Here is a 27,476-nt window from a genome sequence, read left to right as displayed (position 1 = left end):
CTGGAGGTCCAGTGGTTAGGACTCTGTATTTCCACTACAGGGGGCACGGGTTTGATTCCAGCCAGGGAACTAAGATCCCGCAAGCCACACAGCATAGCCAAAAATAAAATACAATAAAGTAAAAAATAAAAATATTTTATACATAATAGTTTGTACCTCTTAATCCCCTATCTACATCTTGCCCCTCTCCCAGTTCCTCTCCCGACTGGTAATCACTAGTTTGTTCTCTATAAGGTATAACTGTTTTTAAAAACATATAGTTAGGTTTGTTTCTCCTTTTTTGAATTGTTTCTCCAAAAGTGTTTTCAGTATAGGTCATTCTACAGCATATACTGAGAAAAATATTTATTATGCCCTGATATTTTTTTAAATAAATAAATAAATATATTTATTTATTTATTTTTGTCTGCATTGGGTCTTCGTTGCTTAGCCTGGGCTTTCTTTAGTTGTGTCGAGCGGGGGTTGCTCTTCCTTGAGGTGTGCGGGCTTCTCATTGTGATGGTTTCTCCTGTTGCGGAGCACGGGCTCTAGGCTCATGGGCTTCAGTAGTTGCAGCACGTGGGGTCAGTAGTTGTGGCACGTGGGCTCTAGAGCACAGGCTCAGTAGTTGTGGCACATAGGTTTAGTTGTTCCGTGGCATGTGGGATCTTCCCAGACCAGGGTTTGAACCCATGTCCCCTGCATTGGCAGGCGGATTCTTAACCACTGTGCCACCAGGGAAGCCCATGCCCTGATATTTGAATGACAATCTGCCTACATATAAAATTCTGATTTCAAAATTCTTTCCCTTGGACTTTCCTGGTAGTCCAGTAGTTACAGCTCCGCACTCCCAACGCAGGGGGCCCAGGTTCTATCCCTGGTCAGGAAACTAGATCCCACATGCATGCTGCAAGGAAGGGCCCACATGCCGCAGCTAAGACCCAGTGCAGCCAAATTAATTAATTAATTAATTAATTTAATTTAAAAATATCTTTCCCTTCAATATTTTAGAAATACTGCTTGATTGTAGTTTGTATCTGGTGTTACTATTGAGAAATCTAGTGTCATCCTGACTTGTTTGGAGATCATCTACTCGTACTCTGTGGAAGCTTTCAGAATTTTCTGTCTTAATATTCCTAAATTTTACTATAATGTATCTAGGACTGAGTTCTTCCCTAACACTCCTGCTTGATACTCTGTAAACCCTTTCAAACTGAGGTTGTTCATCTTTTTAACATTTTAAGAAACATTTCTATTATTTTTTCAAAGATTTCCTCTTCTGCATATTTAGTTTTCTCTCTATGACTCCTTTTATCTGGATTCTGGCACTTGTATTTCTACTGCCATACCTCTTTTATTCCAAATTTCCTATTTACCCTTCACAGCTTCCTTCTAGGAGGCTTTCTTAATTAGATCTCCCAACTCACTCATTGTTTGTCAACTGTGACTGTTCTACTACTTATCCCATCTCTTGTGTTCTTTGTTTCAATTATTATATTGTTCACACTTAATAGTTCCTCTTGCTTTTTTACAATTTTTTATTCTTACTTCATATTACTAATATCTTCCCTTGTCTCCTTAAGTATATTTATCAAGCTTATTTTGAATTATTGGTTGTCCATCTATTATAATTCTTCAAAAGATGTATTGTCTCGGGCTTCCCTGGTGGTGCAGTGGTTGAGAGCCCGCCTGCCGATGCAGGGGACACGAGTTCGTGCCCCGGTCCGGGAAGATCCCACATGCCGCGGAGTGGCTGGGCCCGTGAGCCATGGCCACTGAGCCTGCGTGTCCGGAGCCTGTGCTCCGCAACGGGAGAGGCCACAACACTGAGAGGCCCGCATACCACAAAAAAAAAAAAAAAGATGTATTGTCTCATTTGTTATTTTCTTTTAAGATAGTTGTTCTCCTCAGGTTGCTTTGGCCTGTGAGCTCATCTTCCCCGCAGAATTCCAACTACTCCATCTGGTAGTGAGTGTGAGGGAAGGACTGTTGCTCAGACCCTAGACCTTGTCAGCCCTGTGAGCACAAAAAGAAGGAGTGGGGTGAGCCCTGAGTTCTGAGCACCAGAACCAAAGGTAATCACACCTGTTTTCTATCACCCCACCAGGCAACTTCTCAAGTCAAGGCTTGAACTTCACACCCCATGGAGAAGCAGCATTGGGCAGAGGTGGTCTCCCTGGAGACCCGGGGGTATGAAGGAGGAGAAATAGAGGATAAATGCAGGAGTCCAGTCAGTGGCCAATGAGTTTCCCAATTATCCCAGCAGGGGCTGTGTTCTGCCCTAATAATACCCCCATGGCCACCTGTCCAAGACTTATGGGCCATTTTCACAGAACAAGGGAGCAAACAATGGTGTCCCAAAGCAACAGGGTGGGGGCAGAGCAAATGGAAATTAAAATAATAGTCTGCCCAGGACTTTCTTGGTGGCACAGTGCTTAAGAATCCACCTGCCAATGCGGGGGACACGGGTTCCATCCCTGGTCTGGAAGATCCCACATGCCACAGGGCAACTAAGCCCGTGCACCACAACTACTGAGCCTGCGCTCTAGAGCCTGCTCACAGCAACGAAGACCCAACGCAGCCAAAAATAAACAGTCTGCCCAAAGTTAAATTGACACCTCCACCTCTTTGCAGCTTTTTTTAAATTTTATTTTATTTATTTATTATTTTTTTGGCTGTGCCAGGTCTTAGTTGCGGCACGAGGGATCTTCGTTGTGGCATACAGTCTCATTTGTTGTGACATGCAGGATCTTTTAGTTGTGGCATGCATGTGGGCTCTAGTTCCCGGATCAGGGATCGAACCCAGTCCCTCTGCATTGGGACCATGGAGTCTTACCCACTGAAACACCAGGGAAGTCCCTCTTTGCAGCTTTTTAATGGCAGGGTTTGAAGGAGCAGTTCCAGGTTCACTTCAAAAATCACAGTCCTGTCCTTGGCTTCAGGGGGAATGCTTTCAGTGTTCCTCCAGTAAGCTCAAGGCAGCTCTACACGTAATGATACAGAACCATCTTCAAAATATGATAAGTGAAAAAGCGGGGTACAGAACAGTATGGTATGATGCCATTTGTGTAGGTGTGTGGTGTGTGTGTGCATTTACCTGTATATGTACAGGACACCCCTGGAAGGTTACACAAGAAACTAACACTACTGAATGCCTCTGAGGAGAGTGCCTGAGTGACTAAAGACTGGGGTAGGGAATTTAAGCTGTTACACTTTTTTGTAACTCTTGATTTTTAAACATGATTTTTTTAAGTTGATAAATATCTCAAACGTACACGTGGTGTCTTATCTTCAGGTTCCAGGGACCCCTCCCAGCTCGCAACTAATGTCTCAGTGAATACAACACTTCCCAGGTCATCTCTCTTTTTTTTTTTTTTTGGCCATGCCGCACAGCTTGCGGGATCTCAGTTCCCCGACCAGGGACTGAACCCAGGCCACAGCAGTGAAAGCGCGGAGTCCTAACCACTGGACCGCCAGGGAACTCTGAGCACTGCCTATGTCATCTCAGCCTGTTGCAACCCTCCCCATTTTTCACTAGCCATCAAAAACACCACATCTTTCATTAAGCCTTCTCTGAACACCACAAGAAGATTGTCTCTCTCCTTTGAACTCTCAGCTCCCTTTGGGGTCAACTGTTTTAAGGTCCTGGTTACTTTCTATTACCTGTTAGTTACCTGCATATCTGTCATGCCACTGCACATTCATTCATTTGGCCTTGAGGAATATTAGCATTCCATTTTATCCTGAAATGGTCCCAGTAACCAAAACACCACAAATTCCTAGTGGCATCCTCCAGGCCCAGTTTAGATGATTCTCACTCACACAAGCCACACATTTGTCCATATCAATGTCCCCTGGTAGCCCCTGTCCTGGTCAGGGGTCTACCACATCCTAGGCCAGTGACCTGAAGACCACCAGGATTCCACATTCAGATAAACCAATGAATTAACGGCCATGGGCCATTTCCTCCAATTTTGCACATACAACAAAACTGAACCACAGAAACCAATAGTCCAAGGTGGCCAGATTTATGGATGAGAGCAGCAGCCTCTGACTCCCTTCTGCGGCTGATCTTCTGGACAACTGTCCTTAGCTAGGGAAGTCCTTCCCACAAGACAGAAGAGGGGTCTGGGAAAGGCGTGTCCGCCTGTCCCCCCCTCCTTAGGGGGACCAACCTTCCCCTGACATATTTCATATTCCTGTTGTCATGTTTTATTTGTTCAGTTAAAGATAATTATTGTCCTCTTAAGTTGGCAAACACAGTAAAGAACTGTCACCCCATGGTCTTGAAGGACCTAATCTCCCACATTGTGCCAAGAAGCTCAGGAAAGAGACAGGTGCTGCTTGGAACAGAGCAGACCCAGATGCATACATCAGAACTGCTACCCACCAGAGCCACCTGGTGGGCTCCAATAGATGCTACCAAGCTTTGCTCAGGTGCAACCTCTTGGTGACCCCTAACCCTCCTAGCACCAAGCTTGTACTTTATTCCCAGAATTATTCTCCTATACGTCATCCTACATCATTTGCTCCTATGTCTGTCTCCCCTCCTAGACACGCAAAATGGACTCTAGTCACTAAGAGGAGGAGGGCGGTGACGTCAGGCCACGGGGAGGCCTGGGGTAGGGGCTGCCATTGTTCACTACATTAAAGTGGGTGTTTTCATCATCCTTGGACCCTCAGTCCTCGGGACGTACCTCAGGAATGAACATAAGACGTCCCTTGCCCCGGCCACAGTTCTTTGGGCTCCCGGTCCTAACGGCCCTCGCTCCGCCCCCTTCCTAAATCCTCGGGAAGGACCGGGGTTGGGCGAGTGCACTCAGGTAAACCAGAGAAATGACACACGTGACCAGCTGCTCGGCGTCTCTCCGAGACATTTCCCCCGCCCCCCACCGCTACCCGGGACCCTGGGCGTGGAGGGGAGTCACGGGGAACCGGGAGGGCCGGCGCGCCCCACCACCAAGAGCGCATGCGCAGGGAAATAGCAGCTGGGCGAAAGCGCCTCTTCGCTGCAAGTCCTTGACTAGCAGGGAGCGGCACGATGCCGCTTCCCTGAAGGTGGAGACAAGGTAGCGGCGTCCGGCTGGAGGACCGGCTGGCACCCGACTGCGGCGGCGGGAGAAGGAGGGAAAGGGGGCCCCCCGCCTCGCGGTAAAATTAGCGGAACGACAGGGACGGGGTAGTAGTGCGCATGCCTGGCGCACGTCCCGCGGTCCCTGACCCCCGGGACGGAGTAGTTACAACCTCGCCCCGCTGTCACTAACGTATGACATGGGTGGGGTCCTGTGGTGCAAAGGTGAAGGAAACGGGCTTTGCCCTGAAACTGAACGAATTTCAGTCTCACCGTTCACTGTGTAACTTTGGGCAAGTTATCGAACCTGCCTGAGCCTTGGCTTCCCCGTGTAGTAAATGAGGGTAGTAGAGCCCATCTCTTTGGGTCATTATGGATCTCATAAACTCACGACAAGTGCTTAATAAATGTTAGCCCTTATCAGCACTTTTCTTATTGCATCATAACTGCCTGTCTGCGTATCTGTCTCCTCCCCACCCCCTCCCCGCCCCCGCCACTAGACCCACCACAGGTGCTCACACTGTGAGCTCCCCTGGGTAGATAACACGAGTCAGTCATCTTGGTATTACCTGGCCCAGCACCAGCCCTTATAAAAAAATAACTGCTCAGGAAGTGAGTGAGAAGCCAAGCAGCTGAGTTGGGATGAGGTTATGGGGGTTCCACATAGGGCCCTACAGAATCCTGCCCAGACCTCAGTCCAAATCAGACACTCAGACCCTCAGACTCCAGCCCCACAGAGCTCTGCTCCATTCCAGGCAGCCTGGGCTCCCTACTGTGCGAAAGGAAGGACTGTCTCTCTCCCAGTCCCCAGTGGTCCATCTAGACAACACTGGTTGTTTAGTCCACCTGAGAGTGCTTTGCCTGCACCTGGGTCTCCATACATTTCCGTCTCTGGCTCCACCTAACTCTACCTGTGCTTGTGTCTGTCACAGGCTGTGGATTCCAAAAGGAGGAAGAGGGAGCACCATCTCTAATTTCTAACTCAACTGCCAGAAGTTGGTATATATAATTAGCCCTCCTCAGCTCTCTGCCAAAGAAAGCAAGTTGAAAGCTCAACCCAACTGCTTCAGTCTGCAGCCTGTGAAAATTCTACTCTTCACTGCACAATCCCACTCAGGCCCCGATGGGTAGGATCTCCCCAGAGAGCCTGGGCTGACCTTCCTGGGGGACTGCTGGGAAAGGAAACATGTTCTCTTCCGGAAGAGATGGCTGGGGAGAGAGAGGTTCTGGGGACCCTCCCCTGGACAATTTCATGAGGCTGGCCTGAGGCCAGGAGCCCTGGGCACTGGCTGTCTTGGCAGGTCCACCTCTAACCCATGCGACACCTCTGTGAAAATGAGCTTAGGCTGGTTTTCAGTTCCCATTTACCTTCTGGGCCAGGCAACCTTGTGCGCTGCACAAACTGCCCAACTACATGGCAGAAAACTGCATCCTGCCAATCCACATGGAGGGGAGAAATTCAGACTGTGAATATGTCTGAATTTTCCACCTCCTCTTCCACCTCCACACTCCAGGGCCATGGAGGGGGGAGGGAGGAGGGGAAGACAGTCCTTGTTCCTATGAAAATATAACACTTCTTACTCCCATCAGTGGACCCACAACTCCACATGGCTCCCTCCAGAGCCTCTGACTCTGGACCTGATGGAGTCTACAGGGCAGTTCCAGGAAGCTTGTCAGGGGGCCTCTTCCCCAACTGCCTGGCATATCCTGGCCAAGATGGTTGACCACTCATCTGTGCTCAGCTCTATCTCCTGGGCACCACCTTCTACGTCTCTTCACATTTCCAAAACCAGGAGCACTTCTCAGTGATGCCTACTTTCTTCCCAAACTCTTGTGTCTGACTGAGTCCCAAGTCTCCACTACAGACTTGAGGACACTGTTACATGTGACTACATACAATGTCTTCAAATGTACATTCTAAATTAAAGACAACACTTCTAGAAATTCCTCTAAAGAGATGTGCAGAGATGTGTGTTCAAGGATGGTTATGGGAGCATTTGTTTGTGAAAACTCCTGAAAGAACCCAGATGCCCATTAATAGGGAAATGGCTTACTACTTTATGGGTCACCCAAGCTGTGGACTTCCATGCAGCTGATGAAAAGATTTTCAAGACATTTTAAGTGAGGGAGGAAAGTTGGAGAATAATGTGAAGAGTCAGATCTATTTAGATCTTAAGGAAGGAGAGGACCAACACAGCTAAATGCTTACGGACAGACCTGGGAAACCCAAAAGACCACCAAGCACTTGGAGAAATGCTCAAGATTATTAATAATCAGAGATATGAAGATTAAAAGAAAATAACCCTTATGCCTCATAGACCAGCAACTAGAGAGTCAGACATGCCAGGTTGGGGGTGGAGGGGATACGCAGATACAGAAACCTGTGTGCCCTGCTGGTGAGTGTGGACTGGAGCAGCTATCTGGACAGCAAGCTGCCAGTGTTTAGGCAAGCTAGACATTTTCATATCGTGTGACCCAGAAATTCTATTCATGGGTGTATAACCCAAAGGTATTTCCCATAGGTGCTTAAGGAAACCTGTACAAGGATGTTCATTGTGGCATTATTTGAGGTGGCAGGGGAGTTGGAGCCACCTGGGTATCTTTCCCCAGAAGAGCAGATAAGTAAAACGAGATGGTCACACACTATGGAGTGTTATACAGCAGGGCGAACAGATTAGGTGTGCACAGAAAAACAGGGATGGATCTATAAAACCATAACGTTGCTCTTCCTTCCTGAAAATTCTTCCCAAAAGCCATTATGTGGGGCCCAGAAAGGCAAATGTCCACACAAGGGAGCGTGTGTGCCACAGTGATCCAGCACGGGGTTGGGATCCAAGTAGGGAGACCCCAGTGGTTCAGTCCTGAGTGAGCCCCAAGAGGGTGAGAAGGGCCCCTGCATTTGGACCAGGGGGTGGGGGGAGGCAAGGCAGCAACAGGAAACTGGTTACACGCGAGAGAAATGATCAAATAAACAGATTGAGGATACTAGGAGCCAGGTTTCTCACTTCAGAGAAGGGAGCTACAAATACAGAAAAGAAGAAGAGCCCTGTGATGTTGGATTGGGATTGGAGCTATTGGTGTGAACTTATGGGTCTCAATAAATGTAAGTGCAAATGTGTCATAGGTACATTCACATATTCCCTGGCTCTGTTCACTGAGAGGGTCTTGTAGCTACAACCCCCAACAGCAATGGCCATGGCTAGGACCCAGATCTTCGCTTCTAAAATAACATTTTCCACTAAGAGAACCAGAACTCCTTGGGGAAAATGGCTGATTCAAGAGCTAGAGCATGGAAAGGTACAAGGTGAAATTGAAGAATCTTGTGCCAGAAAGTAAGGAAGTGCTCAAATAATGATAAGCACATGTCAAGAAAGAAACAGGAACTTTTTGACAAGGGTGCCAAGAGAATTCAATGGAGAAAGAATAGTCTTTTCCAAAAATAGTGCTGGAGCAACTGGATATCCACAAGCAAAATAATGAAGTTGGACTCTTCTTTCACACCATATACAAGAATTAACTCAAAATGAGTCAGAGATCTAAATGTAAGGCCTAAAATTATAAACCTCAGAAAAACACATAGGTCTAAATCTTCGACTTTTGATTTGGCAAGGGTTTCTTAGATCTAACACCAAAAGTATAAGCAACAAAAGAAAAAATAGATAAATTGGACTTCAACAAAAGTAAACACTTTTGTGCTTCACTATCAGAACACTATCAGAAAAGTGAAAGACAACCCACAGAACTAGAGAAAATATTTGCAAATCATATATCTGATAAGGGACTTATATCTAGACTATACAAGCAACATTTACAATTCAATAATACAAAGATAAGTAACCCAATTTAAAAATGAGCAAAAGATCTGAATGGACATTTCTCCAAAGATATATGAATGGCCAATAAGCACATGAAAAGATAGCATCATTAGTTATTAGGGAAATGAAAATCAAAACCTCAGTGAAATACCATTACACACCCACTAGGATGGCTATAATAAAAGACAGGTAATTACCAGTATTAACCGGGATGTGGAAAAACTGGGACCCTCATACACTGCTGGTGGGAATGTAAAATGGTGCAGCCACATTGGAAAACAGTGTGGCACTTCCTCAGAAAGTTAAACACAGAGTTAACTGTTTGATACAGCAATTCCACCCCCAAGTATATACGCAAGAGAAATGAAAGCATATACTCACACAAAAACTTTTTTTTAATTGAAGTATAGTTGATTTACAATGTTGTGTTAGTTTCTGGTGTACAGCAAAGTGATTCAGTTGTGTGTGTATATATATATATATACTTTTTCAGATTCTTTTCCATTATAGTTTATTACAAGATATTGAATATAAGAAACTTTTACAAAAATATTCACAACAGCATTATTCATAATAGCCAAAAAGTGGAAACAATCCAAATGTCCATCACCTGATGAATGAACAAACAAATTGTAGTATGTCCACACAATGGAATATGAATCAGCATTAAAAATGAATGAAGTTTTTACCCAATATCTTGTAATAGCCTATAATGGAATATAATCTGAAAAAAAAGAAAAAAGAATCACTATGCTGTATACCTGAAACTAACACAATATTGTAAGTCAACTATACTTCAAAATAAAATAAAATAAAAGCTATGGGACTCCCAACTGGGAGAGGCTTCCTAAAATTTAAATTTAAAAAAATGTTTAAATGAGTGAAGTAGTGCTACATGCTACAACGTGGATAAACTGTGGAAACACTATGCTAAATGAAAGAAGCCAATCACAAAAGACTGTACATATTGTACAATTCCATTTATATGAAATTTCCAGAATAGGCAAAGCTATAGAGATAGAAAGTAGATTAATATGCAGTTGCCTGAGTCCTGGCGACATGAGAGGCTTAGGAGTAGATGGCTAAAGGGTATGAGGTTTCTTTAGGAGTGACAAAAATGTTTTAAAATTGATTGTAGGGATGGTTGCACAGCTCTGTGACTATACTAAAAACCATTGAATTGTACAGTTTACGTAGGTGATTCGTGTAGTGTATGAATTATATCTTCATAAAACTGTGTTGTAAAAAGGTGCAGAGGCCAACTTGAAGGGACTCCCACTGACTACACTTGGGACACCTTGAAAGTAAATAATGAAGTAAATAATGATCGTAACAAGTTATAGCCATACTGAATACAATAGGAATCCACTGGATTTTTTTTTTTTTTTTTTTTTTTTTTTTTTGCGGTACGCGGGCCTCTCACTGTTGTGGCCTCTCCCGTTGTGGGGCACAGGCTCCGGACGCGCAGGCTCAGCGGGGCCATGGCTTATGGGCCCAGCCGCTCCGCGGCATGTGGGATCTTCCCGGACGGGGGCACGAACCCGTGTCCCCTGCATCGGCGGGTGGACTCTCAACCATTGCGCCACCAGGGAAGCCCTGGATTTTTGATATAAACAATGAATAGAGAATTTGATAAGTAGCAGGATATATACATAGTCTCAAAGTTGCTCCCTGAACAATATGCATTAATTACAATGGAAAAAATAATTTTACAGGGAGAAACGTAGCAGACACCACCTTATACGATCAAAGTTAACATCACCAGTAATGGGATTAATCAAAATTATACCCCACCTGGTTAAGATACAATAAGAAGAATTCAACATCACTTCACTGATATTCCTGCCAAAAATGGATAATCTGAATTGAATCATGAGGAAACATCAGACAAACCCACACTGACAGCCATTCTACAACATGATAACTGGCCATGGAAGTCAAGACAAGACTGGACTGTTACAGACTGAAGGAGACTGAAGGGACCATGACAACTCAGTGCAACACACAATCTCGACTGGATCCTTTTGCCATGGAGATATTGTCAGGACGATTGGTAAAGCTTAATAAGTCTGAACAGTTGATGGCAATAATGCTGAGTTTATGATTTTGATTATTGTATCGTGATTATTGGGGAGAATGCCCTTGTTTGTTGTAAATACAAAATAAAGCATGTGTCAGCAATTCATGCTCAAGTGGGTCTGGGGTACCGTAAGATCTTTATACTTGACAACTTCTGTGTACGTTTCACATTGTTTAAAATAAAACAAGAAACCGTAACGTGTATAAAACAACTGGTCCCTATTCTTCAAAAAGGTCTATGTTACAAAAGGCAAAGAAAAGTCAATAAATTGTTTCCAGCTAAAGAAGACTAGCAAGAACTTGAAAACAAAATGCAATGAGTGATACAGGATTAGATCCTGGACCATAAAAAAAATAATAATATAAAGAACATTATTGGAATAACTGGCAAATTTTGAATAAGATCTGAAGATTATATAATAGCATTGTATCAATGTTAAATTTCTTGATTTTTTTTTTTTTTTGAGATACGCAGGCCTCTCACTGTTGTGGCCTCTCCCATTGCAGAGCACAGGTTCCGGACGCGCAGGCTCAGCGGCCATGGCTCACGGGCCCAGCCGCTCCGTGGCATGTGGGATCTTCCTGTACCGGGGCACGAACCCGCGTCCCCTGCATCAGCAGGTGGACTCTCAACCACTGCGCCACCAGGGAAGCCCAAATTTCTTGATTTTGATCATTGCACTGAGGTCATATAGGTGAAGGTCTCCTTTCTTAGGAAATACTGAAGTATTTAGGAATAAGGAGGCATAGTGTCACTTATTCTCAAATGCTTCAACAACAATAATTTTATAAATACATAGGGAAAGAGAAAGATAAAGCAAATGCTGCTAAGAAACGAGTATACTGGAGTTCTTTGTACTATTCTTGCAACTTTTCCATAAATTTGAAATTATTTAAAAATAAACTTTAAAAAATAATGTAAAAAGTGAAATATAAAACCTAATGTACACAAGTGAAACACACACAAGAAAAAGACACAATGCATATTTTGTGAGAACATATAATGACAAAGATATACACAGTAAACAGAACCCAATGGTTCCTTACTGGGCCAGGGAGGAGAATGAAAGTTTGCAGGCTAAAGAGAATAAATAAAACAATTTTTAAAAATTTATTTTATTTATTTATTTTTGGATCTGTTGGGTCTTTCTTGCTGCGCGCGGGCATTCTCTAGTTGCGGGGAGCGGGGGCTACTCTTCATTGCTGCGCCCGGGCTTCTCATTGCAGTGGCTTCTCTTGTTGCAGAGCACAGGTTCTAGGCGCGTGGGCTTCAGTAGTTGTGGCACACAGGCTCAGTAGTTGTGGCTCGCGGGCTCTAGAGCGCAGGCTCAGTAGTTGTGGCGCCCAGGCTTAGTTGCTCCGCGGCATGTGGGATCTTCCCAGAGCAGGGCTCCAACCGGTGTCCCCTGCATTGGCAGGCAGATTCTTAACCACTGCGCCACCAGGAAAGTCCCAACAATTTGTTTTTTTTTTTTAAGATTGGAAGGAGGGCTAAAGGAACAACTGCCAAATTTCTCACCTCACACTTTTGAGGAATGGGGTGGGATAGGAGTGGAGGCAAGCATGAAGAAGGGAAACATCAGAAAAAAGCCACACTGTTTCATGTTTTCTCTTTATATTCTGGAATTGTTTGAATTGTTTTATGATATAAAGGACATTCATGTATTACTTATGTAAATTTTTCAACAGAGGAAACAATGGTGAAGCGTCCATATAATATCTAGACAGCTGTTAAGAATGAGACAGAGTTCCATCCATTGACATGTGAGAATGCCATGGCCTTTTGCTGGTTTTCTTTTTTTAAGGGCAGTTTGTAGAGTAGCAGGGATAATACGAATCATTGTTACAAAAAACATATAAATAGTTGGCATAAGCAACATTGTAACTATCAGCCATGCTACTTCTGGAGGGAGGATTAAGGCGCGGAACTTGTATACACTTCAGTCTGATTATTTTACAATAATTTTGTTTTAATTTATGATGTTTCATTAACCACATAATACATGAATATATTCTTATTGTGGCAAAAAAATCAAGTAATATATGTGTTGCTTTTAAGACACATATTACTGTAGCTAAGGGAAGGAATTATTTCTTAAAGGACAATTGGTATATCTAAATAAAGAAATGTGAGCTCCTTTCAACAAAATGCCATTTTTACAAATAATGACTAAATATGCCTCTCTTAACATAGCATTCATTTAAAATAGTGCAAATGCTCAATGATGAGGAAGGTTTCCAATTCCATTGGAGGGGGTGGTGAGTCTCACCTTTCCGGACTCTCCCACCCACGTTCTACACTCCTGCAAAATATAAGCCACTACGCCCTCTCCAAACCTACAAAGCTCTCCCAGCACCCAGCTGGTGCACGCGAAGGTCACTTTGTCCTTCCCTCAGTTTCTACCTGACAAGCCCTGCCTGAGACTGTCTGCCGTCACCTCCACTTTGAAGACTGACCAGGCTTTCTTCAGGCAGGGGAGGAACCCCAGCCTTCTCCCTACCCCAGAGCTCCCAAGCCTCGTCTTCCCTCTCCTGGAGAGCTTACCACTTTGCGCAGCAATTCCTGCTGCGGGAGCCTGTCTCAGCAGAGCTTTGGGACGCAGGGAAAAGACTTTAAGGCCTGACCACCAGCACCACGTCCAGCCCATAATGACCCGAAAATAAATGCCTGTACAAATTGCTTTGGAAAGTGGTTTGGCAATACATAAGAGCAGTGAAAATGTCCCTATCTTTTTGTCCCAGTAAGGATCCTGAAGAAATAAACCTCCCCGAAAGAGAAAGCTATATATTTGATCATTTGTGTTTGAGCATTATTTTAATGCTGAAAAACTGGACACACTGGGATATCTAACAATTGAATGGCTCTTTTACACAGTAACATAATATTACACGGCCATTGAAAAGTATACTTATAGGGACCATAGCATCGGACAAATATGTAGGCGAGACCTGAAGTAGCAAAGGCTGAATGCAAAACTACATGTTCACCATGACTAAAATGATGTAAATTAAATGTGCAGTGAAAAAACACTGCCTCTTTTCCCTCCTTTTTTAAGGAATGAGGAGGAGGATTTTAGGTTTGGGCATAGGGATTTTTTTTCTTCTTTAAATTATATTACCGTTGCTGTAACCTTTTGAACAGTGTGCAGAGGTTGGAAGCGGCATTAAGAGTCTCAACATTGTTTATATGATTTTAAAACCGAAAGAGGTATTTTCACTTGGAGGAACGCATTTTGCACCTTGACCGGCCAGTAGGGGCCAGGGGGCAGGAATGAGATTCCCAGGGCCTTTCAGAACAGAGCCAGAGCCACCGAGTGCACCTGGACGCAGCGGTAGGAAATGGACCCCTTGACCACTACCCACCGACCCCGCACCCGCGACCAGAGTCGGGTTGGGCGGAGCTGAATGTCGGTTGGTTGAGTGAGTGGGATTTCTCCAGCGATCGGTCCCTTTAGACCGGCTCCCAGCCTGCTTGTCCCCACCTAGACCAGCCGATCTGCCGACCAAATCGAAAGATTCAAGAGAAATTGGGGAAAAGGCGGATCACCGTCGGCGGAGACCTGGCAGCGCTTTGTTTGGGTCGCGCGCGGCCTCCAGCTTTCCGGCGCCGCCCTTTCCCCCTCTCCGTGACCCGGGCTCTGGCTCCCGGGCTCCTGGGACCCAGTTTTCTTGGCTTCTCTCCCCTACCTGCCGGCTTCGTCCCCGCTCTCTTTCCCTTTCTGCCATCTTCACACACCCACCCTCCACCCTCCATCTCCACCCAGTCCAGCACCGCCTTCACCATCACCGTCGCCCCAGGACTGGCAAACTTTGCCCCTGAGGAGCGGACTTTTCTGTAGACTTCTCCGCGGAAAATCAGCAGAACCCAATCCAGAGAGGCCGGCTTTCGCGGAGATCAGGACATATGCCTGAGCATCCCGGCTCCCTCTCTCCCGACGGCGCCGGCCTCGCCCTTGGGGAAGGGAAGGCGAAAGGCCGAGGATGGGGAAGGGAGAAGCAGGTCCCCGGGGAAGGAGTGACAGAACGTGGGGACACTGGAGATGGCGACAGGGGCGGGGCCACTTCCACCAAGTGACTCAGAGCCATCCGTCGTCTGTTTATCTACCAACGCCAGAATTTGAGTGGATCACCCACTTCGCATCACGCAATATCCCCAAGTTTATTCTTCACCAGCATCCAAGAGATCTTTCAGGAGAGCGAACTCAAGTAATATATGAATACATTCTCATTCTTCTTTTTAAAAAAAGGTTCAAGTCAGGGGCTCGCTGAATGACACACACACCTCCAACACTCACTTCTTTCGGGGAAGAGCTGTCTCGCTCCGCTGTCCCTCCAGCTCTCCCTTCATACACTTTCAGGATTCACAGAAGTGTGGGCTGTGGGTGGTGTTTATCTTTACACATAGGTGTGACACTCCGCAATTGTTCCTTAGCAGAGGCCGCAGCGGGAAGAGAGAGAGCCCCGCAAGAAATTCCTTAGCACAGCTCTGAGGAGTTTGTTGAACTATTTGCGTAAGAGATGTTCTTACCTTGCCAGAAAGAAAAAAAAATGTTTATTAAAAATGGGGTTTAAATCTAAAAGAAAATAAAACATCTAAAAGAAAAGTAGGCTAACCCTGTTCCGCAGATACACGTGCGCGCATCGAGAGATCAGATACATTTGCTCTTTATTCATTGCAATTGTCTCGGGCGGGTCTCCGGGCTCACCTCCCTGCCGGCTCATTCCCCGAGGCCGAGCCTCAAGCTCGGCGGGGTGCTCGTCCCGCGGCCGCCCGAAGGCGAGGCCTGCCCCGGGGAGCCCGCCCAGCCCCTCCGCGCCCTCGGACCTCTGGCTTCCCGGTCCAGCCTCCCCGCGATCGCAGTCCCCCCGCTGCCGTTCCCGCGCCCGGCCCGGAGCCCGCCTCTACCGAGGACCTTGACCTCGCACGGACCTCGTCGCCTCGTTTAGCTCTCCCTGACCTGCTTTTGAACCCGCTAATCCTGTCCCGAACTCTCGCCCCGTGGCGATCCCTCGCCCCGGCCCCGGCGCGCTAATTCCCGCTGACCCCGCCGCCCCGCCGCCACTCTCCGCTCTCCCGGCTTTGAAGCGCGCCGAGGGTTGCGGGTCTCCGAAAACCGGGCGCTTTGATGCGCTGCTTACCACCGCCCGGCCTCGCCCTGACCCACACTTACGCGCCCTCCGAACGCAACAGCCGGGTGTTGCATTCTTTCCTTCTCTTGCTTTCCCTTGTTTCCCCTTAGATTAATTCGTTTCTTTTAGAAATCTATCAGACCCACAAAGATCATAATTTTAGATAACGCCCTAAACTGGCGACGCTGTGGGGAAGCCACAAGAGGCTGGCAAGCAGTGAGGGCTCAGAAAGGGTAAGGCAGAGGCGGGCTTCCTGGAGCAAGTGCTGGGCCTCGGGCGAAGGCGGAAAAGGCAGGACCAAGAACAGAGGACAGTGTGACTTAATTCCTTTTTTAAGGCTGGGGTGGGTAGGTATTTGTCCGATACGGGGCAACAACTTGGGACTTCCAGCAATGGGGCTGAGGGTCTGGAAGACACTCACTTGTCACTTTATAATTCTTTGTGCTGTTTAGAATTTTTTCCCTCAGATGCATGTTTTCCTTTCTGAAGATCAAACTGGTTGTTTAAAGAGTTAATGAAATTAGTGCACACCGTATGCACTTACAAACACATGCCCACATGCACACCCAAGGCGTGGGTCCGCATGTTTGTTTGGGGGGGGTGTTTATATGCTTGTTTGTTTTGTTCTGTTTCGTTTGTTTTGTCAGCCAACTGAACCGGATACGAGACCATGTGTTCCCTTTCTTGGCCCTTCGTTTAGTATAGGGCGGCTGAGGCTGCTCTAAGGTGTCTCTTTAAGGAGAGTTATTTTCAGAGGCGGTTCTCTAGCCAGGAAAACAAATCAGTTGGCATGCGTATCTCTGTGAACCACCAGGTGGAGTGACCTCACAAGATCAAACTCCAAGGTCCCCTGTCCTGACCGTGGAGATTTGTGTCTGTTCGGTTCGCAACTGTCTCCCAGTGCCTTGCACAGTGCCCGGCATATAGTAATAGCTCAATAAATATTTGTTGAATGAAAAATATTCCAAAGAGTGTGGCAGCGGCTCCTGGAGAATTGCTCCCAGTAGATATAAATTACTGGCGCCATCTCCGGAGTAAGGGGCTAGGCTCCCTAAGGGACGATCACGGGATCACGAGGGAGTCTCGGCTACTGGTCAGGGCATTCTCAGCATTCCCACAGAGGCCACCCAACACCCACTGCCAGGAGGCTCCTCCCCCTTCCCTTCGGAAGTCCTTTCCCTGGGTCAGGTGATGGAGAATTCCTCCAGCTTCACCCTACCCCTGTCCCTAGGTAATCCCGTCTTTCGCCGCACTCCTAACTGGACCCAACCCACCCAGAGAGCAAGGAAGCCTCGGGCCCGCCAGGTAGGGGAGACTCCAGAGCCCAGGTGGCCACGGAAGGGGTGCCAGCGACACCGCTCTTCCTCGCTTCCCTGCCAAGCTCAGTCTAGAACCCCACCTACAGGTGACACTGATCGCAAATGATCACTTTTTGGGACAACAGGGCCCGAGGCTCGCGGGTTCCCCTGCGCTGGGAACTGGGGATCGGCGTAGCTGGTGACCTTGAATGTGCAGCGTTCCGGAGGGCGCAGCCAAGACAAAAAGGCACCTGTCTACACGATAAGTCGCTGCCGGCCAGCTACCCGAGGCACAAAGTCGGAGAGGGAAGACGAGCAGCTAGCTGCCCTTGATGGAAGCATGGAAACGAAACGCTTCTGCAAACCTATTCTAACAACATTTAAGAAGTTGTTTTTCTAGGTTTGTTTGAATGGCGTCATCCCACAAATTTAAAAGAAATCAAACGGTATAAAAGGCAGTCCCTGGGCCGCTGCCGCTCTCTCCTGGGCGTGCCTCGTGGGAAGTGCCCGGGAAAGGGTGAAAGGCCTGGACCCTGCCCACCGCGAAGCCCCCTGCCTCTAGGCAGGACTGGGAACCTTCCGGGCTCGTGCAGCTCTTCCTCGCCGCATCCCTGAGTCGTTCCTCCCTGGGCGTCGGGAAAGGCCGCCGGGAGGCTGGCGATCGGGAGAATCTGGCTTGGGAGCCACAAATGCCACGCGTGGCACTATAAACACGCAAAGCTCGGCAGTGTCGGCGCCTGGGCTCCGAGCTGGAGGACTGAAGACAGGGCTGAGTCCGGGTCTCACCGCTCACTGTCTTCTCTCAATGGCCGCTTTTGAAGGAAGGTTGGGCTACAGCAGAAATATTTCTGTCCCGCGGCTCTGGCTGCGAGTCTGGTTTCTCCACACCCCGACGCCGACTCCAAGCGTGGAAGCTGGGGTTGAGGGCCTGGAATCTGGGCTCACAACCCACAGAGCAGACAACCTCCCCCTGTCCCCCTGGGCAGCGCGAGGAGAAGGACAACTACCAACTAGTGCTGAGAGTGGGCTCTCGGCTTTAAGCCTTAAACGATAAAAAGAAAGCGTCAATATTCTTTCCTCCGGCACCCACGGAGTGCCAGACCCTGGATAAAGTGCTCTACACAGACTAACTTACTCCTCATAACAGCTTCAGGTGGTTGGTACTAATATTATCCCCACTTAAGGGATGAGATCACTGAGGCAGAGAGAGGTTAAACAACCCATTAAGAATGAGTTCTCAGTAGAACCAGGATTCCAACCCTGCCTAGCAGAGAGCCAAGGCTCTGAATCTTTACTCCAGAGTCTATAATTCCTACAAGCTTCCCAGTCCTGCCTGGCCCTCCTCTTTAGACAGAAGTAGAAAGGACGCTTCTGGAAGGTGATCAATTAGCTGGGGACACACAGCCAGTGGATGGCTCTTCCCTGAGCCTCACCAGTCTCCTCCATCTGCTCCCAGAAAACTTCCTCCCTCTTCTGGCCAAGCAGGGCACCCTAGGCCAAGGGAGCACCCACATTCTCACCCAGGTAAAATGGAAACAATCCAGATGTCTATCAGTAATGAATGCATAAACAAATGTGGCATAAACGTACAATGGAATGTTATTTGACCATAAAAAAATGAAGTACTGATACATGCTACAACATGAATGAAACTCAAAAGATTAAGTGAAAGAAGCCAGACACAAAGGTCACATATTATATTATGATTCCATTTATATGAAATTTCCATACTAGCCAATTCCATAGAAACAAAAAGTAGACTTGTGGTTGCTTAGGGCTGAGGGGGGATGGGAAGTTATGGGTGATAGATAAAGGTACAGGTTTCTTTTTTTTCCATTTTTAAATTGAAATATAATGGACATATAACATATTTGTTTCAGATGTTCAAGGTATGATTCCATATTTGTATATATTGCAAAATGATACCACAATAAGTGTAGTTAACATCCATCATCACACATGATTACAATTTTTTTTCTTATGATGAAAACTTTTAAGGTTGACTCTCTTAGCAACTTTCAAATATACAATACAGTATCATTAACTATAGTCACCAAAAACTTTCTTTTTGAGGTGGTAAAAATGTTCTAAAATTGACTGTGGTGATGTCTGCACTGTATATCTGTGCCTATACTATATATTTTAGTAGACCTGTGAATATACAAAAACTATTGAATTGTACACCGTAAAGGTGTGAATTGCATGATATACTAATTATATCTCGATAAAGCTATCACCAAAACAGCAAAAACAAAACACATACACAGGACTTCCCTGGTGGCACAGTGGTTAAGAAGCCGCCTGCCAATGCAGGGAATATGGGTTCGAGCCCTGGTCCGCTAAGATCCCACATGCCGCGGAGCAACAAAGCCTGTGCGCCACAACTACTGATCCTGCGCTCTAGAGCTCACGAGCCACAGTACTGAGCCCACGTGCCACAACTACTGAAGCCTGTGTGCCTAGGGCCCCTGCTCCGCAACAAGAGAAGCCACCGCAATAAGCCCGCGCACCGCAATGAAGAGTAGCCCCCGCTCGCCGCAACTAGAGAAAGCCTGCGCCCAGCAACGAAGACCCAACACAGCCAAAAATGATAAAGAAATTTTAAAAAAACCACATACATGGTTCTAGGAGGTCAGTTCACCGTCCACATCAACCCAGGCTCTGCTCTGCCAGAGTCTGCATCCTCCAAGTCCAGATTTCCTTCAGTCACCACAGAGTCTACAGCTCCCTGCGAGGGTGGGTGCTTTGCCCCAGTCCAAAAGCCCCTCCCCGAAGCTCTGGCCCGGGAGTACTTTCCTGTGTTTGGGAGGGAGTTGGGTTCTCACTCAGAGTGAAGGAAGAGTGAGGGCAAGAGATTTTTGCCTTGGCTGAGCTCCAAGATCTGGCGCCCAGGTTTGAATCCACTGTTTGACCTTGGTCTCGGTTTCCTTCTCTGCAAAATGCAGCAACTGAGTCACCACCCTAAGACTTGTGACTATTTCATGAAATTATGAGCCTAGCATAGCTTCGGACAGTTAACCACATATCCCTTGGTAGAAAAAAAAAATGAAGGTGCAATTGTTTTAGGGGATGATCCAAATAAAATCAGAACGTGGCAGGTGTGAAGGGGTTTTGTTAAGAAAGAAGGAAAATGTTTTAGAAGATTCTCTCAAGTCACTGGTGTCTTTTCATTGATTTTAACTCCGTGTGCATGTCAGGATCGTAATTTCCAAAGACAGACAAGTAGAAGAGGGCACTCCTGCTGCAGCAGGGAGAGGGCTGAAGAGAAGAGGGAAAATAAGGGCTTGTGAGAGGCAGAGGGGGTGGGAGAGAGGATGGGGAAGCAGGATGGAGGGAGACGGCCATGGTCCAGAGGTTGGCCTGGTGGGGAGGACAACAGTGCAGGGAACTGATGGCCCGGAGAAGGGAGGAAAGCTGGAGAACCTGAAGGAGAAAAGAAGCAAATGGAGGAGGAAGAGGTGGCAAAGTCATCAGAAGGGGGGGAGCAAGGAATATTCACAGAGAACTATGTGGGGAAGAGAAGCAGGAAGCCAAGAAACTTTTCTCGTGGAATCTGCCTGGAGGAAAGCAAATGGGAAGAGAAGATCGCCAAATCCTGAGTCACCAAGCTCCTGTCCTAGAACCTAGGGACACCCACCTAGCCCTACGTGGCCTTTTCCCTCACCCTTGGGTGGCTTCTACCCAAGAGCATCCTGAGTCCTATCGGGAGGACTTTTCAGATCAAGTTGGACTCTTCGAGTTGGGTCCAGTTGTGTCCTGCCCAGGCCTATTCACCCTCTCTGATGCCCCTCCATGAAACGGCCCCCACCCTCCAGCCCCAAGCATGCTGGCTTCCCCTCCCCCACTCCACCCAAGGTCTTGGCTGAAACAACCATTTCTCATTCCCTGACCTGCCACCTCCAGGCCTTTACACCTGCCTTTCTCTCAGCCAGCAATGCCTGCTTCCCCCACTCTTGGCCCTGTTCAGTGGTTTCCAACCAAGCTTCACCTGGAAGCCTTTCAAATATGGCGAGCTCTCTCACAACCAGATTTTAAGCCACTTGGTCTGTGGCCAAGCAGAAATTTTATTCTCTGAATTCTCCAGGTAATTTAATACATGGCAGGTGTTGAGAACTCCTTTGTGTCCTCCCTTAAGCCTTCCTGGCCCTGGGCCAAGGCCAGAGTCAAGGTACTAGCCACCCACTGTGTGGTAGGTATCTGGAGAATCTCATCAGACCTGATGAGGGTCACTCCAAGGGGCTCCTCCTTACATTCTGGCCAAACCCACAGCTTCCCCTGAGCAGCCTTCCCAGATAGAACCCTGGACTCACAGGCTCAGGAAAGGCATCAGCAAGTTCTACCAGGACTGGGATGGGTGGCAGAACTTGATGGCCCTGGAGCTCAAGACAGCCCAGCTGGGATCCCTGCCCAAGCAGAGGACAGGACAGAGCCAAGCAGGAGAGTGCTGCCTCGGGGAGGGTCCAGGCTGTGCCTAGGAGGTGGCTTTGGGAGTCCAGACCATACCCCAGGATGCAGAACTGGACAAGGTGGGGTGGGGAAAAGGATTCAGCAACCACCCAAGCTACCTAGAATGGGAAGCAACCAGGTGTCGGAGAGGAAATGTCAGGCAGCTGGACAGGCAGCCCCAGGAGGTGGTGCAGCAGCAGGTGGTGCAGCAAGAGGTGGTCCCCCATCTCACCTGGACCACGGCCCTGGCCCAGTCCACTGGGTTCCCTGCTGTCCCGACAGGGGTGACCTCCACCCCCATGGTGGGCACCTCTAGCACCCCAAGCATCCTGCTCCCTGCAGAATTCTCAGAGTGCAACACTGGCATCCAGCACAGACAAGCCTCAGTCGTCTTGTGTTGCCTGAAATAAGACAATGACACTGCAGTGACTGAGCCTGTGGGCAGCTACCGATCTAGGAGTGGCCTAAGCACTGGAATTTGCAGAGCCTCACTCTGGCCCGAGCACCTCTCCCAACATCCCATCATTAGAACTGCCCTCCTTGGGTTTCAGCACTGCTGATGTTCTCAGAAACAGATACATTTGATTGTGTTTTACAAAAATAATAATGCTCATTATAAACAACAACAACAACATCCCACCTCCTTTTAACATGCAAATCCCTCCCTACCTGGGGGTGGGACAGTGGCTCCATCCCTAATGTGCCAGTGCAGGGATCCAGCTCCCAGGCATGTGGAGTGGGGCACAGGTGGGTTGAGGGAAGGAAGTGATGAATGGGCTATTTCTACAAGCTGGGTCCTGTGCCCCCCAGCTGAACGTCCTTCCCTGTTCACCCCAAATTCCCAGTGCCCTTCAGCTACAAGGAAACCCCCATCCCAGCAGTGATGGCTGAGCAGATTCAATCAGCTGGGGGAACTAGATTCCCTGAGGGCAGAGCAAATGCTGCCCAGGATCTCCCACGGACATTTGGGTAGGGTCCCAAAACCAGCGGGAAGAAAGGTGGACAGGAGATCCAGACAGAGGGTGAATCAGGGCAGAGGAAGACAGACCCCTTGAGACTGTAGGCACCGGAATGGGCTGGAGAGATACACAGGCTGAGAGAGAGGGAAGTGGCACGGTAGAGACAGAGAGGCCAAGAGGGAGGACAGGAAAGACAAGGAAGCCATGTGGGGAAGGCATCTGAATTGGCTGTAAGCTCAACCCAGGCTCACCAGCAGTTGTGGGGGAGTGGCCTGGCCCCCAGCCTCAGCAAGGACAAGAGGCATGAGGAGTGGGTTGAGCTGAAACCAGAGGTCCAGGTCTGGAGACCTGGTCAGGTACGCCTGCCAGAGCACCCAAGGAATATGAAAGATGGAAGAATAACCAGACACAGGACCAGATCTTTGAGGTTCCAGGTTCTGAGCACCAGAAAGGATGCTGAAGGCTCCTGCCAGAGGCCAGAGCTGCAGGCCAACTCGCAGTGGAGGACTGGAGGGCTGGGCAGGCAGGTATAGGTAGCTCCTGGGGGAACCCAGGCTCTGACTCCCATCCACCCACATACACACCTTGGCTCCCCTAGAACCCCACTTCTGATCCTAGAAAGCCCTGATGCTGGGTGTGGGAGGGGGCTGCTATTTACCCGCAGGTGGTTGGGACCCAGCTCTCAGCAGCCCATCGGCTTGGGAAGTCAGTCTCACCCACTGAGGTGCCAAAAGGCATGGAGAAGGTGGGTGGGGAGGGACTGAAAGGTTCTTGGAGAAAGAGTGGAATAGGCTTACTCCCTGGCAAAGTGGCAGGAGTTGGAAGGAATTGGAGACTTATGGTACTGAGCCAGGCAAGGGGGTTCTTTCCCCAACTCAGGGGGTTCCTTGAAGAAACTTTCTGGAAACCTAGTCCTAAGGGGCATCTGAGGGGAGCTGGGGTTGGTGGCCCCTTCCTGATGACCCTCTCCCCACTTCATCTGCTGTGACTGGAGAACCTGGACCACCACGTGTCCGAGGAACTCCTAGTGGCCAAGTGTCACCCGACTCCAACCCAGGGCTCACCAGCTCTCTGTGCGCAGACCCGCTCATCCCCTAATGCCCAAGGCCACTAATTCCCGGGGACCTGCTGAGGCCGGAAGGGAGATTGACAGCGCAGATCGAGCTGGGCCTCGAGCTGCCAGGGCCCTCCGGAACCCCGGAAGGGACGGATCAGTACCTGCGGTTTGTCTACACTCAGCCGCCTCGGGACCAGAGCCACTGAAAAAGCAGTTTAGGCTATCGCCCCGCCCCCAATCGGCTGAGATCGCCCCACATCTCCCAAGCTAAGGTTCTTCAATCGCTTTACAAAAAGGGTAAGTGGGTGGGTGGGGGCAGAGAAGCAGAGGAAATTCTCGGGGTTCCTAGAGTCTTGGCCGGGTCGAGGTGTGTCAAACAGCGGTTGGAGACTGGCGGTGAGGGTGAGGGCAGCAGGCATAGGCCACGGGCCCTCTGGTCCCCGCTGCCCGGTGAGGAATCCCAGATCCACCTGGATCCTCGAAAATTCGCGCCAGGCGGACTCAGGATATCTGGAGCTCTGCGTCCCACTTACCCTCCTGGGTGGGAGGGTCCCGGCAGAGCCAAACAGCGTTCCAACCTGTCCGCAGGTGCGCGCGCACGCACGCGCGCACACACACGCACACTCAACAAGGCTGATCCTACACATCCCTGCCACGTGGCCATACAGAGCACTGGCGTTCCCAGCCTTCCTCAGCCAGGGCTCAGAGGATGTAGTCCGGCAGGGCACGGGTGGGAGCCCAGTGGACTCGCTTCCTGGGCGGGGAACTGGGCAGCCTAGGCAGTGTGCCCCAGGTGGGTTCAAGAGCCTGGGTTTAGGATCGCCCAGGCCCCCGGATCGGCTTGGTCAAGGTCTCTGCTGGGCCAGAGCGCGGGATTGACGAGGAGCTCCAACCCACCACCATCCCCAGCCATACACACACGCACACCACAAACTCCGACTCAGGGAGCAGAAGCCCTGCGTTCCTCACTGGATCCCCGCTCGCACAATCACGGAGGCCGTGATCCCATTTCCCAGGCCTGCAGAGTAGAGAGAGCCGGGACTTCTGCGGGACGCCAAATCCCTTACTTCCAAGAGAGAAGGAGAGGAAAGAAGAAAGGGCGCGGGAGGAAGACTGGGAACTCCCAAGAGTCAACCTGGGGCTGGCCTGTAGCCCCCTCCCATGCTCCCTGCCGGGCTCTCCCAGCAGACAGGAAAGGGGAGGCGGCCCCAACTTCCCAGGTCAAGGTTCCACGGGACCCTGCGGGAGGCCACCAGCCTCTCTCTGAGAAAGGCCCGGCTCCCCCGGAAGTGTGCGCATGCCCGGAAGCCCATCGACTGACTTTGGAAGAGGACGCCGGGGACGTAGACCTGAGTTCCTGGCACGTAAACCATCATTCATAAAATGAAAATTTAGAGGGGTGAAAACAAACAAAACCTGGTAGGGTTCAGCAGGTGCTGTTCTATTTTTCTTTGAACAGAAACCCGGGCCTCCCATGTGGTCGACGGAACAGCTAGGACTTGGGGGCCGGGGAGATTCCAGCCGAATGTTTGCTTTCTGCTTAGAATTTTCCTACACCAGACACGTCTTACTTGAATAATAAAAATAAACTTGAGAGAGACAGAGAAGAAAGACTGAAGTGCAGAGCGAAGATGACGGGGGCTGGATCAAGCGACCAGCGTCCTACGGGGCTGGGGTGGAGGGCGGGCGCCCTGGCCCATTGAGGCCGGTGGGGGGGCGGCTCACAGAGGAGTTCGGCATCCCCTCCAGGCACTAGGCTCGGAGGGACCAAATGCAAGTGCAGGGCTCACGGTGCCACGCGGCATGGGTCCTTCCAGCCGAGCTGGGTCCCTCTGGGTTACACTCCCTAAAGCCCTTCTGTAACTATAACCCTCTTTTTTTTCCCTCTGAGAGTTAGGGCGCCACAAATTCTCAGGCCCCGCAGCTGGTCCGCGCTGCTCTCACTCTGCACACCCTGCCCTACACCCTGGGCGCGATCCCGCCGCTCCCCTCCCCCACCCAAACTACCTTGCGGCCGTTTCCTTCCTTTCTCCCTCCCTCCCTCCCTCCCTCCCTTCCTTCCTTCCTTCCTTTCTTCCTTCCTTTCCATTAGTACGGACCAGCAGGCCTCCTCCCCTGCCCCCTTTACCCTCCCTTTTTCCCGTCCCCAACCCTGTGGGGAGGCGCCATTAGTCACCCAATTAAATAATTGGTGCGCCCCTCCCACTTCGCCTTCAGGTGGGGACATTTGAGACTGGAGACGTGCTCACACTCAACCGCGCACATGCACACTGGACACCCACTAAGGCACTGACTCACACGCTCACTCATTTACCGCTCCTCCGGCTCAGGGAGTCATGGAGGCTGCACCAGCAGCGCACTTTGCCACCCCACTGCCACTGGCACCCGGCACAGCCATGGCCCTGCCCCCAGACACTCTCGATCGGACCCTCGGACACACCGAAGCACCCTCGCTCGCTAGCATGCGGCGCAGAAAAGGGAAGCCGAGTCTGAAGTTATAGCGTTTTAGGGAAGGGGGTCACGGGCCCTCCCGCGCGCACACACAAGTTTGCACACACGTCTTCGCTGAGGTCTCTCAATCTTTCTTCCAAGCCCCTTTCTGAGTCAAAGGAAGGGAAATCCGGGCCTGGCCTCTCCAGGCGCTGTCCAAGGAGAAGCTCGACTCAGGAGAATACTGGGATCCTCATAAAGTGCTTGGGACTCAGAGGGCCCAGGAACCCCACTGCTCAGCTTCAAAACCCAGCTCGGCTTCCAGCCGCGCTCACCTCCGCCTTTCCCCTCTCCCCAGCCCGGCGAAGCGGAACTGGGACCCGGGAAAACCTCCTCGGGGCCGGGAGTGGGGTGGGGGAGATAGGGAGATTTTCACCTTCTGTCTCAGTCTGAGATCCCCCGTGTGAAGGCCTCAGAGCCGCAGGGGACCTGGGCGTTTGCAGCCTACCACAGTCTCGGCCTCACTCGACCCTCTCGGCTCCCGGACCCGGCTATCCGTCTGCAAATCTGTCTTCTCACCCCGGCGAGTGCGGGTCATTCCCTCAGTACCCTTGCCTCACTGTCTCGGGCTCTTTTTACCACAGCCTTGGCCTTGCCCTGCAAGGAGCGCCGGGAGGGGCCTGCGGTCTGTGTTCCTGAGTGTGGGCAGAGGTATAAGTCTGGAGGCGAGGGCGGCCACTGAACCCCAGGCCTGAGCCCCAGGCCCAGCCCACCACCCCGCCAAGCGCCCGAGCAAGGCCAGCTTCCTGTTTTCTGCTCGGTCTCGTAGGTGTCGCCTTCCTGGAACACTTGGGTTATTGATCCCGCTGAAAGAGCCGGCGTGCGGAGACAGCGCTTCCCTGGGGATGAAGGGAGTGCGGAGGGGAGTAGGCTGGTGGTTGAGGGAGGGAGTTGATAACATTTAGGAGAGGATGTAGGGCCTCCCTGGCCTCCCTCTGCTGGGCTGAGGGTGGGGCTAGACTAGGGTCGGGGAGCAGGGCCAACGAACCCCCACCCCTAGGCGCAGCTCCCTCGCGCACCGCTGGGAGTCGGAGAACCCCGACTCGAGACCAATCAGCAGGGAGGGGTGGAGCGGCCGGGCGGGGGCGGGGCCGGAGGAAGAGGAGGCGGGCGGGGGGCGAGGGGGGCACGGGGGGCGAGGGGGGCGAGGGG

The 27,476-nt window shown here is 49.8% G+C and overlaps 1 pseudogene across 1 annotated transcript in view; it reads right to left on the bottom strand.

Moving 5' to 3' along the window:
• Window positions 1-14,728, bottom strand: part of LOC308627574 (hypoxanthine-guanine phosphoribosyltransferase-like) — a 28,419-nt pseudogene extending 13,691 nt beyond the window's left edge. The window contains exon 1 of the transcript in view: window positions 14,632-14,728. The product of the transcript in view is annotated as a hypoxanthine-guanine phosphoribosyltransferase-like (transcript). The remainder of the gene's footprint in view (window positions 1-14,631) is intronic.
• Window positions 14,729-27,476: the final 12,748 nt, after the last annotated feature.

This window comes from Mesoplodon bidens (assembly GCF_964165515.1).
Source record: "Mesoplodon bidens genome assembly, chromosome: 14".
Classification (NCBI taxonomy): domain Eukaryota; kingdom Metazoa; phylum Chordata; class Mammalia; order Artiodactyla; family Ziphiidae; genus Mesoplodon; species Mesoplodon bidens.
Note: the sequence above shows the minus strand (reverse complement) of the source record. Positions and strands in the feature narration are given on the sequence as shown.